Source organism: Varanus komodoensis, unplaced genomic scaffold, assembly GCF_004798865.1.
Source record: "Varanus komodoensis strain SLA01 unplaced genomic scaffold, ASM479886v1 scaffold42, whole genome shotgun sequence".
Classification (NCBI taxonomy): Eukaryota; Metazoa; Chordata; class Lepidosauria; order Squamata; family Varanidae; genus Varanus; species Varanus komodoensis.
Genome location: NW_025335972.1, coordinates 7,815,894 through 7,834,717, shown reverse-complemented (window position 1 = coordinate 7,834,717; position 18,824 = coordinate 7,815,894). Strand labels below are relative to the sequence as shown.

At 41.8% G+C, this 18,824-nt stretch overlaps 1 protein-coding gene across 11 annotated transcripts in view; it reads right to left on the bottom strand.

Moving 5' to 3' along the window:
* Nucleotides 1-18,824, bottom strand: part of NFIX (nuclear factor I X) — a 266,099-nt gene that overhangs the window by 129,714 nt on the left and 117,561 nt on the right. The window lies entirely within an intron of this gene.

The following is an 18,824-nucleotide window of genomic DNA, read 5'->3' as shown; positions in this document are numbered from 1 at the left end:
CTCAGAACCACTGAACAGGGGAAGAGCCAGAAGGTTGGAGAAGGGCTAATGCTGTCCCTATCTTTAGGAAAGGAAGAAAAAAAACTAGAAGAACCTGGGAACTACAGACCAGACAGTCTGACATCAATCTCTGGGAAAACCCAGGAGCAGATTATAAAGGAGTCAGTGTGCAAACACCTTGAAAGCAATGCAGCAATTACTAGAAGTCAAAATGGATTCCTCAAGAACAAATCTTGCCAGACTAATCTGATTTCATTTTTGATTGGGTAGCCTCTCTGATGGTATGTGGGAATGCTGTGGACAAATGCTGTTGACTTCTGCAAAGCTTTTGAGAAACTGCCCCATGATATTCTGATCAGCAAACTAGCCAAAAGTGGACTTAAAGAGGGATCATCTATGACACATTCTAAAATTGGAAAGAGGTAACAAGTCAGGCACTGCAGGGTTCGGTTCTGGGCCCTGTGCTCTTCAACATTTTTAATGATTTGGTTACGGAAGTGCAGGGTACAATTATCAAATTTGCAGATGACACCAAACTGGGTTGATACCCTGGAGGACAGAAAGAAGATTCAAGATGATCTTGATAGGAGTGCTGGGCTGAAAATAACAGAATAAAATTTAATGGGAACAAATGCCAAGTTCTGCACCTAGGAAAAAGAAACCAAATGTATTGTTACAAGATGAGGAATACTTGACTCAAAAATACTGCAAGTGAGAAGGATGTTGGAATTGTTGTAGATCACAAGCTGGATATAAGTCAATGATGTGATGTGGCTGCAAAAAGTGAAAATGCTATTTTAGCCTGCATTAATAGAAACATTATTTCCAAATCCCGTGAAGTACTAGTTCCCCTTATTCAGCACTAGTTAGTACAGTGTCCAAGTTCTGGGCACCACAGTTTAAGAAAAATGAAGACAAGCTGGAAAAGGTTCAGAGGAGGACAGCAAGGATGATTCAGGGCCTGGAAACAAAGCCCTGTGAGAAGAAATTGAAAGAACTGGGCATGTTTAGCCTTGAGAACAGAAGACTGAGGGGGGATACGATAGCACTCTACAAGTATGTGAAAGGCAGACAGACTCTCATCTCAATCATCCCAGAGTGCAGGGCACAGAAAACAGGCTCAAGTTGCAGGAAACCAGATTCTGGCTATATATCAGAAAAATTTCTTGACTGCAATGGAATTATTGCCCCAGGAAGGTCATGGACTCTCCTGCACTAGGGGCATTCAAGATGCTACTGGATAGCCATCTGAGATGGTTTAACTTGGAGTCCTGCACTGAGGAGGAGGTTAGACCCAGTGGCCTTCTGGCCACTTCCAACTCTAGTATTCTATAAATCACTACCATTGATTGTATGGTTTAGAGCACCCTACCAGTATAAACCCTTTTCCCTCATGCACTCCACTGCTCTCGCACCAATTGCTTTACATAAACTAGAGTTGACTATAATTTCCCGTTCCAGTTTGGAGACAAAATATGGTTTGCACAGACCAGAAAGTAAGGAAGACCATCTGAGTGCATGGGAAAGGGAAAGCAAAAATGTCTGTTTGTAATGGCAAAACAATTGTGTCTGAACAAGGACATGGTTATCATTATGTACACCAGGCTTATATATAAAATTCAAACATTCAAAACCCAAGTCTTCAATGACAGTATGGTGTAGTGCTTAGCAGCCTTTCTCAGCCAGGGTTCCCTGGCAGTTCCAGAAGGGTTTGTGGAGGAATGTATATAAACATTGTTATTTTACATTCATGCACTCATGTGTTTGTAATAGAAACACACACGAGTTAGTGCCTGAAGAGTCCCTCCACTCATCCTGGTGGCCTAGGAGATGGATGGGGGCAGGGAGATTCCAGGGCTGAGGTAGGAAGCAGCTCTGCCTCAGGCTCATGAGGAGCAGCGCAGAGGCAATTCCAGATGCCTAGCATTAAACAACCTGTGAGAGCCCTTATTTCACATCCACATTTCATTGTGCACACTTTGAAATTTACAGACAGGTGCTGGCCAGGTGAAGGGGTGAAAACTGGTCCTGGCTGGTGAGCAGCAGCAGGAGGAAGTGATGAGCCATTGGTGAAGCCTCCATGGACACAGACAGTCTATCTCTGGGATGTGGTGCTGGGACAAAGAACAGGAGAAGGCTGCTGCCTTTGTACCTAGCTGGTGAGCCCACAGGCAGATCAGGCAGGGCTAGATGGACCTTTCCCCTCTTAATCTGCAAAGCAGTTCTTATAAGAAGGGTGGCAGTATGGTATGTCACGTTAATAAAATAAATAGTAACAGCAGCAAATTTTATATATAATCAAATTACATAGTACTTCGGAGTGCATGTGAATAGGTACGATTGAGGGGTTTATAGTTATGATTGTGATTATGCAGGAGCATCCTGAGATATGAAAATTATTGCAAGGTAAAAAAAAAAGTTGAGAAATGCTGGGTTAGAGTGTTGGACTTAGACTCAGGAGATGCAAGTTCTTGTCTCCTCTCAGCCACAAAATCTGCTGGGTGACTTTGGGCCAGTCACTCACTCTCAACTTTGTCTACCTTCAGGGTTATTGTGAGGAAAAATGGATCACAGAAGGATTATGTAAGCTGTCTTAGGTTCCCTGTAGGAAAAAAGGAAAGATGGAAATATACTACTACTAGTAATGCAAGTCTGCCCACAATCATTGTTTAATTAAGGCCAAACTCCTTTTACCTTCATACAAGTTTTAACATAAAAGAAGCCACCCTCGATTTAAGCGTGTGTGGGCCAGGGACATGAACAATTGTCACCATCATATCTACTTTATTTATTTACAATATTGTCAACCATAAGGGTTCCAGTTTGACCTGCTACTTAGTAAGTTAATTTAATAATCATTCCATTTTTACTGTATTAGCCCATTAAGAAATCATATCCCCCCCACCCCACAGTGTACATATAGATAAAAATTAAGGCAGTCATCCAAGGCATGTCTATGTGGAAGTAGGTCTCATTGAAAACAACAGGTCTTGCTTAGGTAATAGGAAACCATGGTTAAGGATTGCCATGAAATCAGAAGTTCTCAGAAGAATTCAGAAGAGAAATTGCCATATCCAATGCTGCTATCCAGGCCAATACTGTTACCATTTTACTAGGCCATGGTAAACTATTAGATGGATAGATTTTATTAATTTAATTTGTGTACAATTTCCATCAAATACCTAGGTCACACAATACACACTCTCCATCACATTTCCTGTGCCATTCAGAGAGACGTTTTTTAGCATGCTCAGTGATGGACATGCTGCTTTCTGAGGGCGTGCACTTCATACAAACACAGCATCACTCGGTTGCAGGCCCAGCTTCAGCACAGAGCATCTTGGGGCTGCTGCTGTGGCCTCCGCATAGTAGCAGGGCTTGCTGCACTGTTACCTGCCCATCTGCTGCCTCCACTCAAAAGGAGTGAGCTTCAGATGCCACAACTTGGCTTCTGGACCCAGTTTTGTTTTTCCCACTGTTCCCCAGCCGTTACATCAACCCAATCCACTGTGGAAAAACAAAATGAAGTTGTAGCAGTGCTGTGTCTCAGTGGCTGTTACTCTTCACTTCTTACCATTTGAAAGAAAAGAAGCTAACAACTCTGTCTTACTAAACATTCACTGCTGCACCCCATAAGCCTTTAGGGTCTCACCCACATAAGGAGGAGTCAAACAAAGAGCACTTTGCCAAAGGTCTATTCATATCTGGAGTAGCTCTGACTGCTACAAAAATTAGCAGTTTTTTGTTGTTGTGGGTCCTTACTCTTTAGTGTCTGCGAAGGATTGCTTTAAAAATCCCTTTGCCTACTGCAGCTCTCAAAAGGAGACAAATGGTGGAATCTTTCATCCCAGTGGAAATACTGGGATAGGGGAAGAATTAACATGAAACTTTGTCATACAACTGGTTTGAAGGCTATTATTTTTACATCCAAAGAAGGGAAAACATAATCCTCTCTCCCTGCCCCCCAAAAAATGAAATCCCACAAAATCACCTCAATGCCACAACCAAAACAAAAACAAACAAACAAAACCCAGTATCACAACACAGCGAAAAGCTGGCATAACATTCAGTGTGACTGCCTGACACATCATCACCCCCACTGCTGAATTGAGCCTTAAGACTGATGAAGGAAATATTAGGCTGCACACATCCTTTAAAGTGAAGAAATGGGAGCTCTGGATCCTAATAACTGAGTAAAGAATGGTGGGGGGGGCATAGGAACAACCTAGTCTTTAAATATAATGCTTCAAAGGGAAGTCACATGACCTCACTGCTTCCCAGCACCCCAAATAAACAGCAAGGATGACTTTTCCTTTCTTGGCTTTGGTGCACTGAAGTCTTAGTTTACAATTCCACCCTTTACATCTATTTTTACTAACCTGGTTGGCACTTCCACGCTATCTTCCAATTTACAAAAACCTTCCTAGCCTGGAAACCAAGAGGCACTTCTCATGGCCTCCGTGGCCACAGGCAACCAGCAGAGTGCCTATCTATAAGCCTGTGTCTCCTGGTCCAAATAAAAGCTAGGAAACAAAGTTGGCTCTTTTTGATGGTAACCTGCTCCCCTGAAAACTCAGGAACCACAGGGCACTTCTCATAATAAGTGAAACTATCTGATTCATCAGACCAGTGGGCCCATCTATTGGATCAGACCAATATTATCTATCCTAACAGCAACTCCAGGGTCTCAGACAGAGATCTTCTCCATCCTTTTAATGGGTAATGCCACAGCATAAACCTCTGACTTTCTGTGCAGAAAGCAGATGCTTGACAACTTAGATGTGTAGCCTTTGGAAGGAATTCCACCTTAGAAACCTTCTCAGTAAGCGGCTCTAGGCTGAAGCCACCAGGCAGTAGATGCTTCCTTCTCTGAGTGTACACTCTGTCACTCTATTGGTTCATTCTAAGCCATTCCCACTTGGAAAGTATGAAGAAACAACCAAAAAGGACAACTTGCAGCTCCTTTAGACTATGCACTGTATTCATTTAACTTTCAAGTCAAAGCAACTTTTCCTTCTCTTCAATAATATTAGGGTTACCCTGCACAATTATTTAAATAGCTTGTGCCCAGCCTACAAAGCAGCAAAAACCCAACAAGTTCACGTTTTAATCTATCATCATCACCGGGCCCTTCTATCTGCATCCTGCTTCTCAGATCTCTAAGCCATGATTTGGAAGACAAGTTTCCAAGTTTCTTCAAAAAGTATTCTATAAATTAAAAGGTTAAAACAAAATCTACATTAAGTAACACATTACTTAATGTGCCCCCCAGACTGTGCTTCCTTCTTGTGCATTTACAGAATTATATTCTGTGTATTAATTATTTACTAGAGTTCATTAGAAACAGCAGCAACAAAAATCTCTATTTATCTCCTTTATCTTTAGCTACCTGAATGTATCCACCCTTTCAACTGTCTTGGATGTACCTAAAATTTGCATCAGTTTAGCAAAGTTGTCATTTTCTAAAGGAAATAAGGATATGTTAATGAATGCTTCAGTGGATAGAAAGGAAATTGGAACTTTGTCAAAGCAACTTTAATACAACAATAATACTACCATTACTTTTCACAAGAGGGGGTGGGTCATTGTGTGTGGGGGGGGTTGCTGCTGCTGCTGTTTTTGCATTTTCTGCATATAAAGTTGACTGTAAACCTACATTAATAGGATGTACATTTTATTTAAAATAAACTCTCCAATATAAAAATAATTTACAAGTGGCTCATTCCAGATGTTAAAATCATATATTATTATTAAATTAAATGATATACCAATCACTAATAACAAATGGTATCATTGCAAATGGGTATTTATCTACTGAGACTGCATCTTAGGCAACTATAGTTTTGGTTTGAAGAGAGAGTAGCAGCCAGCTGGTGAAGACCTTTTTATTTACGATCAGAAGCAGCGCCATGCTGGATCAGACCAAAGAGCTGTCCTGGCCAGCATTCTGTGCACACGGTGGCTGGCCAGCTGCCCACAGGATCCCACAAGCAGAACTTGAGCACAACTTGAGCACAACATATGCAGGCATGCTGACTCTGATCACAGGGGTAGCATCTTGCCATCAGGATAAATAGCCACTGGTAGTCTTCTCCTCCATGAATTGGTTTCATCCATGTTTAAAGCTGTCCAGATTGGTGGACCACAGTACATCCTGTGTTATGTTTTAGCTACGTTAATCTGTCCTGAATCTCCCACCAATGAGCTTCATGGATGACCCTGAGTTCTAATATAATTAGAGAGAGGAAAAAAGAGAGAGAGAGAATCCTTATCCACTTTCACCACAACATGCATGATTTTGTACATTTGTATTATTTTACCCCTTACTTGCCTTTTCCTAAGCTGAAAATATCCCAGTTGTTGTAACCTTTCAACAAAAAGGACTTTGCTCCAGCCCCTTCATCATTTTAGTTACTCTTTTTTTGTACTTTTTCCAACTCTCCAACATTTTTTTAGGTGTAATGACCAGAACTGTACACAGAATTCTAAATTGCAGGAAAGATCTATATAAGTAAAATATGATATTGACAGTTTTATATTCTAATTATGAATAGAAATGTAAGTTGTCTTTTTTACAGCCATCACACAGCCGGTTTATATTTCCAGCAGGCTACCTACCAAAGGATATCTTTCTTGATGGGATGCGACACAGACAAGCTCTGCTAGCAGCAACAGTGAATATTTTTTAAAGTAAAAGGATCTATAGAGCCCCTCAATATGGTATATAACATGAAAGAAGATATTTTGCTCCCTGCTTTTATTCCAATCCAGATTAGCATCCCTCACAGCTATAATTTGCAAAAGAGGGGCAGGAGTTGCTTTTGTAGGCAATTACCTCAGTTTTACCTGTAAAAATTGTTCATTTTTCACTCAGTACAGCACTGACTAGAATATATTATCAGAATATTTAGGATTAGAAATAAAAAGGTCTGAAGAAAAAAGAGGGGTCATATTTATAAACCTGTATTATACAGGCAATACTGGGCAGACATCATCTCTCAGCCCAACTTAGTTCACAGGCTTGTTGCAATGTGTGCAGTCCTGTATTCCTTGAAGAAAGTACAGGATAAAAATGCAGCTACATCATCTTACTATCCAAAACTACATTGAACATGCTTTTATATGGGCTTTGGAGCCTGGTTTTCCTTTCCAGAAATCAGTTTTAACACAGTGAGTGCGCTGTTTTTAGGTACCAATCATTTGAACACAATGCAGATATTTCCATTCAACATGATTCTTCTTCTGTTGCCAAGTTAATGCATTTTCAGAGCATTTGGATGCATCATTTTTTTCTACGTGGCAAATTGCATGTTTTCTATACTATGCATCCTTTGCCATTCTTATTTATATAGCTTGTCTAATACAGGAACACAGTTTTTCCACTGTCATCATTTGCAACCATTTTGTGAACTTTTGGGTGGAGATGGGGGTTGCTGTAAAAATGCTGAGTGTATAGGCTGGGTGATGTGTTGCATCTCTCCAGTGTAAAAATGCACATAAAGACCTTTTTTATCAAAGAAAAAAACTCGTATCCAATAGACACAATTTTGCACAACTTTTGCTTTCATTTCATAATAAAACCCTGTGTGGTCCTTTTCTCTAACACAGAAACATACAGAAATTTTCCCAATTTTCTTGATTAACATGGGTATGCAAATATTTTGCCTTTCCCCACACAGACAGCCCTTGTCCATTACATTACCTTTAGATATTATGTGCATTTGCATGGTGCCTTCTAGGGCTATTGGAAAAAAGTTTCTGAAAATATTTTTTTTAAATAGTGACTTTAAGGTAAGTATTAAGATTTAGAGATTTTTAATCTCTAGGGAGTGTTGGGATCCCGTTGCATAGTTCAGAGGCTGTTGCTTGCACTGAGAGGCTTTTTAACAAAGGCTTAAAAAGGTTTATTTACTTACAAACAATCTATAAGTGACGTGTATGAATCATAGAAGAGTTAGAAGGGGCCATGAAGGCCATCGGCCCCAACCCCCTGCTGCTGCAGGACACCAATTTACACCATCCCACTCAAATAGCTGTCCAGGAGGAATGTTGGTACATTCATGCAGGATTTATTTCTTCATTGTTAGCTGGTTCGCTTAAAGAGAACGAGAGTGAAACGCATGCTTCTCTGGTCATGGGCGGTGGGGCGGGGAGAAGAGGGCAAATAGTTATGTGACCTTTGGCCTCTCCAGGTGAGGTGGGAAGAGGGAAGGAACAGGAAGGACATAGCTTGAGCACAGACGTGAGTCTCATTTTGTCTATGGCATTAATCCCTTCCCTATCACTCTGGTTAACAGACAGAACCACAGCGCTGTTAATGCAGGCAGTGCTACATATACCTAACAGGGAGTAAATACTGGGACTAACATTTCAAACACAGGGAATGTATTTTTTATTTCCAGCATAAAAACACAAAGCTTCAGGCTGAGTTAAAACAACATAAATTCATTAAGAAACAATAGCTAACCTTGGTTTTGAAAGGATCTATTATTCTCAAAGCTACCAATAGCTCTCTTCTGCAAATCCGAAGTACTATAATGGCTTTAAGGGATTTTACATTTTAAATGAAAATTTTTCAGTATTATTTGGCAAGGGGTCCCTCAGATTTAGTCGTGTTTATATCATTGTACTTTTACCTAAAATAACACCAGATCTGAAAACTGAAGCTATGACAACCATAATGCTAGAGGAGGAGGAGAAGGAAAATACCCCCTTACCTAGATGGGTGGATGAAAGATAATAAGGTTTGTTATGGAACTACTGGCTATTTTATGGAGCAGAGAAGAATCCACTGCTTATTCTGATGAGCAACAAGATATGCATGTGCTTGAATGAACTCAACCAGAGTTGCAAAAAATGCAACCCACAGGCTGTATGCAACCCACCAAGTGTTAGCAAAAGAAACCGTTTAGTTATCTCTGATCAGTGTGGTCTAGAGCGATAAGGAAGGGTTTCCCTTGCTAACAAGTTAATCCCTTCCCTATCTCACAAGCATGTGTATGTGTGCATGTGCTCACACACATATGCACCCATACAAGCATATATGCACATGCAAATGCATCTCTGAACTAAACCATCACAGAGATGGAAGAATTGCAAAGACACCAGGTCTAAACCCCAAACGGAATAATTCATTCTTCATTTTCTCACATTTAACCCAGACCACATTTTCCTACACATAGAAAGCAGGATAGAGTTCATTTTGTTTCATCAATGTGTCTGCAGAGGAGGTAATTTCAGATTATACAAGTCCCCTTTCCATGTCACCAGCCTGTTTGACAGAGAGAGAAATATAGCCATCAGACAGATCCTTCTGTGAAGCAAAATGTACCAGTCTTTGGCTAATATGAGGTACGGAAATGTAATAAATTCATTACAAAATAAAGCATTCTTATTTTCCACATTAACCCAGATAGAAAAATATTTGCTGCAATAAGCATGTAATGTGTGAAAACAAGAACAAGAGATATGCATCCCTAAAATTCTAGGATTTACAGCAAACAATTACCTGGGAGCTCCTGGTTCATGCTCAGTGCATGCTTCTAATCACCTCGGTATGTATTTGGCATTAAAGATGGCACCCACTGTACTTCCCAGAGGGTCTTTTGTAAATAGGAAAAGCCTTTTTCAGAGGAGCTACAGGGATAGATAGCAGACATCTCTGGTAGTTCCTAACACCTATCCACCCACCATTTCCCTACTCCCAAACTGTCCTCATAAATTCCAAATATGTGTCTGGAAGAACTAACAAAAGACCACAGTTTCTCCAAACTGTTCACTACTTCAGAAGGCACTTTTTATCCATTTAGAAAGAGATACTAGGGAAAGTCTGCATGTAACAGTGACTTTGTCCCTCTTCCTTCCATCACTCATTATGCGTCTAGTGCTGTGATGGCGAACCTATGGCACGCGTGCCACAGAGGGCACACAGAGTCCTCTCTGTTGACACATGAGCTAAGTCACCCCACCATTGCCCCAGCAGCCATGCACATATTTGGAAAGAGTAACAGCGCAAGGCGAGGATGTCACACATTAGCCACGACTCGACTCGCTGCAAGAGGCAGCACCGAAAAGGTGGCCAGAGGCAGGCACAACAGGAAGGGAGCGGGCGAACAGCGAACGGGCATGCCGAGCGCTGGCGGCAGCACCCTCCTCCTGTCTCCTCCTCCTCCTGGCCCGCAGCATGTGAGTGGCTGCCCAAGCCACCCTCCTAGCACAGTGGCAGGACCCTGCCAACTCAGTAGCCGCAGGCACAGTCAGGCAGCTGCACGCCCACCTGCCCACACGCCTGCTCCTGGGCCAGGCTCCCATGCCGGTGATCACGGGGGAAGCTGGGTGAAGGGAGCGAGCAATGGGGTTGAGGCAGCAGAGCAGCAGCAGCAGTAGCTGGAGCGAGGAGGAGGAGAGAGAGGGCACCCAGGATCGATATGGCGCTTCCTGGAGAGGGAGGCCAAAATGAGGAAAAGCAGAGGCTGGAACTGGTGCAAAGCGAGGAGTGGGCATGTGACAGGGAACCCCATCCCCACCTGACCCCACTCACCAAGGCTTGGCAGCGCCGTGGGGGCGCCTTGAGGAAGATCCCAATGGAAGTGTGGAAGGGATCAGCAATAGCCTCTACTCACCTTTAGACTGGGTCTCCCACCTGCACATTCCGCCCCTCCAGTAAACTTTCAAGTGCCACTGAAGCTCCTGCGGCATTCCCAGTGGCTGGTTTGGGGGCAAGGAGGGAGGGAATGCCTGGGCACAAACAAGTCCAGGGTCCCACAACTTGGGGGCACTGCAGGTGAACATGGCTCCTCTCTGTTATTGTGTTTTTCTTTTAAGACAAAAGATGTTAATGTATGAGTTGTTTTTTTCTAAACTAAAACCTCAGTATTCAGGTTTTATTGCAGTGTTGGCACTTTGTGATAAATAAGTGGGTTCTGGGTTGCAGTTTGGGCACTTGGTCTCAAAAAGGTTCACCATCACTGGTCTAGTGCATCACGCACCAGGACACACTCTACACTAAAGTATTGCCACATTACTGCAGTTTCTATTTCACTCATGCAGCACATGATGCCCTGGCCAACTCACTCTCTTTCTCTATTTCTGCCTCAATATCCCAGTATTTTTCAAGAAGAATCTTCCAACTTAAAAAAAGAAAAGATAAAAAATATTGTGATTTCCAAGAAATACTGATTTAGGCATTTACAAATCATGCCACGTTGTAACTCATACCAGTTGGAGAGACTCCCAAGCTGCAAAAACTGCTTGCCCTATTATCACCCTTCTTTGCCTTTGACCTTGGGTACAGTGAAGTGATACGCTGATGTACAATCTGAGGTTGCCCTCCATGTCCTCTCCTTCAAAAGTTGAGATTTGTCTCCCTACCACCACCTTTTTTTGGATACTAATTTTCAATGCACAAAGTTGCACAATTGGGAATAACCACACAAACTTTATGTAAAAAAACCAGGGGTATTTCCAGAAGAAAGCCTCTTAACATTACTAATTAGAAGGCATTGCATAGTTATTCCAACTTTTTCCCCTTAACAGGTTTTCTGTGATAAAAGAAAAGACAGAAGAGGTGATGGAAAAAGACAGGAGAGTTTTGACTTGAAGATGACAACATCTGTACTGCCACTGTGAATGAAGCAGAGAAATGGCACCATAAACACATCATCTGGAAGTGCACTTGTAGTTTTGCATAAGCATTTTCGGTGGGGGGGGGGCATTCCCACTAAAAAAGAATTGAAAGGGCAGCGTGGCCTCCTACTTCTCCCACAATTTCAGTACTATACTGTAGTTTCTGGCAGTAGATGGGACCTTTCAAACTCCTATTTCTCTTGCAGTTATACCATTTTTGATTAGTGCACTGCATTCGATCCTGTGCTGATCCTATGTTCTATTAACAAGTAGCCACAGAGGCAATTCCATGTTAACAAAATATAAGCACAGCACAGGACTGGACCTTCAGAATATTCGACCTTGGATACACTTCTGTTACATTTCTAGGGGAGCCTAAAAATGTTAGCAAGCCCTGAGTGCCTTCAATACAATGTTTTCTTAGAACAAAGCTTCCAAAACCTTGTTTCTACAAACTATCAAACCATTTTTGTAATCTTCAGGTTTTCTTTCTCCTCCAGTGGGAATGAAAAGCTCCCTCATAACAAAGAAGTACATAGGAAGAAGAGAAGTGCATTACTCATTAAATAGGTAATGCAATGAAGCACCTCTGGATGCTGTCAGATGGAGGGCTCGTAGCACAAGCAATCAGCAAGCACTGGTGTGTCAGTTCCATCTTTTCTTCTTAATGGAAAGGAAAAAGATGAGAATACTGGTAGAAAAACATGGGAGAGTTACCATATATACTGGCGTATAAGGCACTTCTAAGACAAGGTCAATATTTTGGGCTGTTTTTCTGGTGTATGTCGTATATCGGGCATATAAGAAGACCCACAGGTTTTGCTTCACCATTTCAGATTTCAAGGGTCCTCTTATATGCCTATATACATGAGTATATCTCTAGGGAAAAAACTAAAATATCTCTAGAAAAAAAAAGAGTATCTCTAGAGTTTTTGCACCCATTGAGAGACAAAACACATGAGTGAGATTGACTAGTGCTGAGATAAAGAGTGTGGCTTCCCCGAAAAGAATCCTTAGAGATATCTGCAATTTTTTGCTAGAGATATTTGTGGGTTTTTCCCCTTTTGCAGGGTTTCTGTACCCCTAACCCCTGCAAGTGTGGAGGACCAACTGTACAAGTAGTGTCCACTACTATCTGCAGTTTCAGACATCCACTGGGGGACTTAGAACCTACCCCCTGTGGATATGGGGGTCCCACTGTATGGTGACATTTTTTCACCTTGCATATAAGGCAACTTCCCCCTATTTCCAGTTGCAAGGGTCACCTTGTACACCATTATATAGGATAGAAGGTGACAACATTGCCTAGCCACACCCACACCCACCCTCACCATAAGCTTGAGTGAATGAGGTGGGATGAAATCACCATAAAAGCTTCATCTGGAAGCGCCCTCCCCCAGATCTCCTGCTCTGCAACATGGTCCTTTTCTAAAGGGAAAAGTCTAAATCTCCCAGGTTCTTGGTCTAATCAGTTGATCCAACTGCCTTCCTTCCTGTTCAAAACTGCCACAATATATTACCTCCTAGCACTAAAAAGTGTTCCTCTTCTTCACTAACATGAAGACCAGATTTTCATTACACTTTATAAATTGAAGGTACAGCTCTGATGCATCTATGAGACATTCTTCACAAAATCACCACATCAAATAATAATTAGCTATGCTATTATCATTACCACCATAATAGAGAGCAGTGGTTTCAGTCCTAGGAAATCCCCCTTTTCTACAGAATGAGCTGAGTGTAGAACAAGGCTTTTTAAAATGACATTATTTTAACACAAGCATAAGAGGATTGCAATTTTTTTCCAAGCTCTATGCAAAACAGCTGTCTAAAAGTGAGAAGCCAAGTCAAAACTTATTTTTCCCCTGTAATAGTGCCAATGTTTAAAAGGGGTAGGAAGTGGAGAGAGGATTCGTGTATTTTGGAATTCTTTTTGAGATTTGGATGCCAAAGGTGAGCTCGTTGAAGTGATAATTCCATGGCAGTTGCTTTTCCACAGGAAATACAAAATGGTGGCACTGGCTTTTCAAAGTGCTGTTTGTTCCATTCAAGATGTCTGATGCCAGAGCGGAGGGGGGGATTCAAAATGGCACTTCTTTCTCATCCTATCTATCCTAAGACTGTGTTCCAATTCAATCAACCTCAGTGTGGAGGTAGGGGAATAAGAAATTTCACATTTTTCTTTTACTAAATTTCACATAAGTCTATTTTAAGTTTAATGCAGAGTCCAAACTGCCAAACTGTTGCTCGACAGCATGCTTTCACTTCAACAGCACTGAAAAGGGTGACTAGTACAAGACTTACTCCCATTTGAGAAGTAATTGGGAACTCACTTTTAAAGATCTATGGCATGCTACAGCAGAAAATTTACACACTTTTATCAACTACATGCTAGTTGTCGGGGTGGGATCAGAAGTACTTAATGAGCTTTCTTTGCAACACTGTTAATTGACTGGTATCTAGACAAAACAGATCTGCCTGTGCATGGCAGTTTCCTTTCCTGCTTTTCTGTTACATGACCTCTGGATGGCACTGTGGTACTATGCAAAAACACAAGAGGCAATCACACTTTCTTCCACTTTCACAATTAAATGTAACACTTTCCCTGCTCAAAAAAAATAAATTCTATAGGAGATGTAAACAACCATAATTAGGGAATGACAATAAATGCATTGTGTATTATAAAAGCCCTAAGTATCACTATCTTTGCTACAAAGGACTCAAACCCAAGTTTTGATCTGCTCTCCCAAACAATTTTGAGTTTCAGTAATGTTTCATATTATAGATCCTAAACATATTTTCTAATTGTTGAAAGACAAAGTTCTAGGGTCTAGGCTCTTTCTTCAACTCTAAGCAAACTGCGGTGTGGCGCAGTTGTTAGGAGCAGGGAACCAGGACTCAGGCGACCTGAGTTCTAATCCCTGCTCAGCCATGGAACCACCTGGATGACTTTGGGCCAGTCACAAACTCAGCCCAACCTATCACACATGGTTGTTGATAAGGGTTGTTCTTAACCTGTGGTGATAAAAACAGGAGGAGAAGAATGATGTAGTCCACTTTGACTTCTTTAAAAAGAAAAGGGTGAGTTATAAATCTAATAAATAAATAAGCACCATTTTATTTTGCACATGAACGCTTTTCTGAGAAATTATTAAGACACAGAAACATTTTACAAGAATCAAATATGTACACCCCAGTTTTCAACTCAATTGCATTTACATTCAAAAGCCTGAGAGGCTTCCCTGAATCCTGCATCTTTGCAGTACAAAACAAGATAGCATTTCCTCAAGAGTTGTCTAGTCTTACTAGTAGTGGCAGCCTTTCCCAACCTGGTTCCTTCTGGATGGGTTCAGTCAGTCATCCCTTGTCAACAAAGGCATAGGGAAAGCCACCCAGCTGTTCTGTAATCCTGCTATCTGAAAACCATTTTTAACTAGAAGTACCTGGAACGGAACTTGGCAATTGATGTGCCCAAAATCCGTGTGCTACCACTGATCTATGAATCCCTCCCTCATTTTTAAGGCACCAAAACTCACAACTTACACTAAAGTCTTATGGAATGAGATGGCTCATTAGGGCCAACCAGAAATGACAAAGCCATCATGGATATGCCCCATGCACATTTAAAGCAGGGAAGTAGGTACAGATAACTTCAACAGTAAAAAACACTGGGCAGGGAAGGTAAGGGTCATTGAGCCCTCTCCTTTCCTACATCTTCCCTCCTCCCTCAATTTGCTCCAGGCATTCTTCTCCCTTCTTGTCTTCAGTATCCAGAAGTAAGCCAGGAATGGGAAAAGTAACTGGAACAATGTGAGGGGGTGTAAGTCACAGGAGTGGGGAGGGATCAATGCCTTATTTTGACACTTGCTTTCTATTGTTAAAGTGTGACCCCACCACCAGTTGATATTTGAATCAGGTGGACAAATAAAAAGTATCTGCTATACTTTGGTCCGCAGACTCTTCGCTTGAAATCATGGGACTGAAAGATGTTTGTGTCACTGTAGCCAATGCATTTCACAGCCCAAGTCTGTGGAATTTCCAAGAGGCTGTTTCAACTGAAAAGCCATGTCCCCAACCCTGAATAGGTGACAACCCCAGTCAGCAGCAATTAAGGGCTATTATTGCAAATGATAATAAACCAGGATTGTTTTCAGTTTAGCAAAGTAAACATCAATTACACTGTAGCATCTCCAACCAGCTGTGTGTCTCACCCCGCAAACCACCCCCTATTTCCCCAATGAAAATGTTGTCACGCCATAGTTGCCCAACATGCCTCAGCAGTTTGGACCACAATGTTTTGTATACATAATCTGTCAGTATTGTTGCGTTGTCCACACTTACAGCTACAACACAATAATCAGAGGTTCAAACATGCATTTTTCACATTATCTTGAATACCCTGGATTGGTACAAAAATTATTACCAACATTATGAGACAGAAGGTAAGCATTAGAGCTAGGGGTTAATTTTGATAAGAATCCAATGCATTATTATTTTAAATCTTAAGCATCTATCTCAAGTTAGAACCCACTACCATGGCCTGCCCTCAATTGACATGGGTTTCAAACAAACATGCCTGACTGTACACTCTAAGATTCCAGATTCTCCAGGAGAATTAAACTGTTGACTATTCTGGTACTTTAGGATAAGGTTAAGTAAATGAGAATAACATTTGCGGCTGTAAGAGAAACAGAAGAATAACATGACTAATTAATTAGCTTCTTTTACAGGATCTTATTGTTAGCTTAGCTTCTTTAAGACGATCCTCACACACTCACACACAGTCCTTGCTAGTTCCAAATCCCAGAATCTCAGGCAGAAGTATTCTAAGAGGATACCGGAGGGGGGAGGGGGAGCAACATACCTACAAACTGCATGGCCCACAATGACAGCAAAAGCTGCTGCCTTTCCTGAAGCCATTGTCCTCTTCCCTTTGACCTGCCTGCCAGACCACTGAAAGGAAAAGGCCATGAGACACAGCCCATATGGATGTTTTTATGTCATTCTGGTGCTGACCCTGGATGAGGCTGGTGAAGCTGGGAGGAAGCAGGCAGGGAAGAGGCAGCAACTCCCTGACCCCACATCCCCCTGATCCAGCAATGGGGCACAATCCTACCTTATGAGGAAAAAGAAAGCTGTGTCCCTAACTGGGAGGCCCCATCATTTCCTCTTGCTACTCTGGCTCTGCCAGAGTTGGGCAACCTCCCTCTGCCTTGGAAAATGAAAGCAAACAAGAACAAATTCAAGGTTTTTGTGGTGTTGTGTTGACACTGCTGAGTCCAGTGAAAGGAGCTTTCAAACTACACACCTAGATGGGGAAACAAGGGAAAAAACACTGGGCAGCAGCTGCTCTAGGAGTTTTCACAGAAGATGTGATGGACCTTCCCTGCCCCCATCCCTCCTCAGATCTGACCCCGTTTGCTGCAGCAAATCCCAACTGGAAAAAATTCAATGGAAATATGGGAGAGACTCAGCAGCCTACTGTGGCATGCACTGCACACTCCCTGACACATCAGATATACAAATTACTTGCATGACATGATATAACCTGCCTTTAAGACACAGGCTATGTCTCTTCCCCCAAATGTCCCAGCTTACTGAAATCTCGGGGAGTCTAAAATACACGAAGGAGACACAGGCTAAGCAAGCTATTAAGATATGCACATTATCTGGCAGAAGAAAATATTATTTGTGGGAAAGGGAGCTACAGTTCTTTACTACCGAATGGGGCAGAGAACTTGTAAACCACTGGCTATGGTGGCTGAGGCTGATGGAAGCTGGAGTCCAACAACATCTGGAGAAGCACTGCTTCCTCACCCCCAACAGACCGAAGAAACAGTCTGATAAGCTTATTCCAGGGGAAGACTCATTACACAGGTGTCACATCACTTTTAAGCTTCTCTCCTGCTTTTGGTATAAATCCATGAAAAGACAAACTTTCATTTTAAAGGCATCTGAATTGGATGGCCATGTAGAAAGACATATTTACAATCACATTTCAACCTTATGATTTTTGCTTCCCCTGTGAATTTAAGTATTCTACCCATAGTATATTTTGGGTCTTCCATGCACCATTTTAGTGCACCGGCTTTGGTCAATCAGAAGAGCTATTACTTCTTCTCCCACTCTTGCAAAATGTTTACACACCAACTACAGGAAAGAAAAACAACCTTCAGTGCAAGAGGGGCAAAATACATGAACAATCAGGAGAGTTCCTGATCTCCTTAGCACCCCTGCAGAGCATACAGATAATCAGTGGTGACATCTTGCACCTGATGCCAGTCACAGCTAACAGGATGGAAGTTGGCAAGCCTCAACTTGGTGCTGAGCAAGATTCCTGGGAGGAGGCATACCAGCTGCAGCATATCCAGGAACTGGCACCTGAGAGAGTAGGTGAGGCAGAGAAAAATGTGCCCAGAGCATGAGAGAAAGGAAAGTTGCCTACTTGAATCTGGCTGATATTTCTTGCTCTGCCTGCTGTAGAAATGGAAAGCAACTTGTAGCACCCTAAGAGCTGGCAATTAATTTATCATGGGCAGAAATTTTAGAAGATATAAGAAAAGTAGAAGCATTAATTCTCTTGCACTAATTCTAACGCATTGTCCAATGGTTTCAAAAGGGGGCAGGGAGATCCATGGTCACCAGGCTACTTTATAGGACTGGAAAAATGCCAGCATAATGGCTCAAAATTATGAACCCCAGCACTCTAATCTGTTTTTTCTCAAGTGATGCTGATAAACAAAGCAAAACACAAGTTTGTCTTAATGTCACCTCAGCTAGAATAGGCACTATTCTATTCAGCAAACCTAAATCTACAGTCGTATTCTTCCTCTGGCTCAGTAACCCCATTTCCCTCCAGTACCCAGTCCAAGAATCCTTCATCACTTCTTGGTCTGTGCATAATCCTGTTTTTTTCAGAGAGGTGGTGTTCATATTGTAGTGCTATCATTAGCCCTTCCATTTCATAATGGTCTCTGGGTGAATCAGTTTTGCAACTTCAGTATAATATCTGGCTAGACAAAATCAATTCCTGTCAGAGCAAGATACACGGCTGCAAACAATTTCTAAATTATTGCATGACTCCTACAGGTGCCTATTGGACAGCACCCATGATATGTTATACATCATGTGATCAGTATATTTTTGGAAGTTCTAAATATTAAAACATAACAATGAATGCCTTTCCATATGTCTGCACA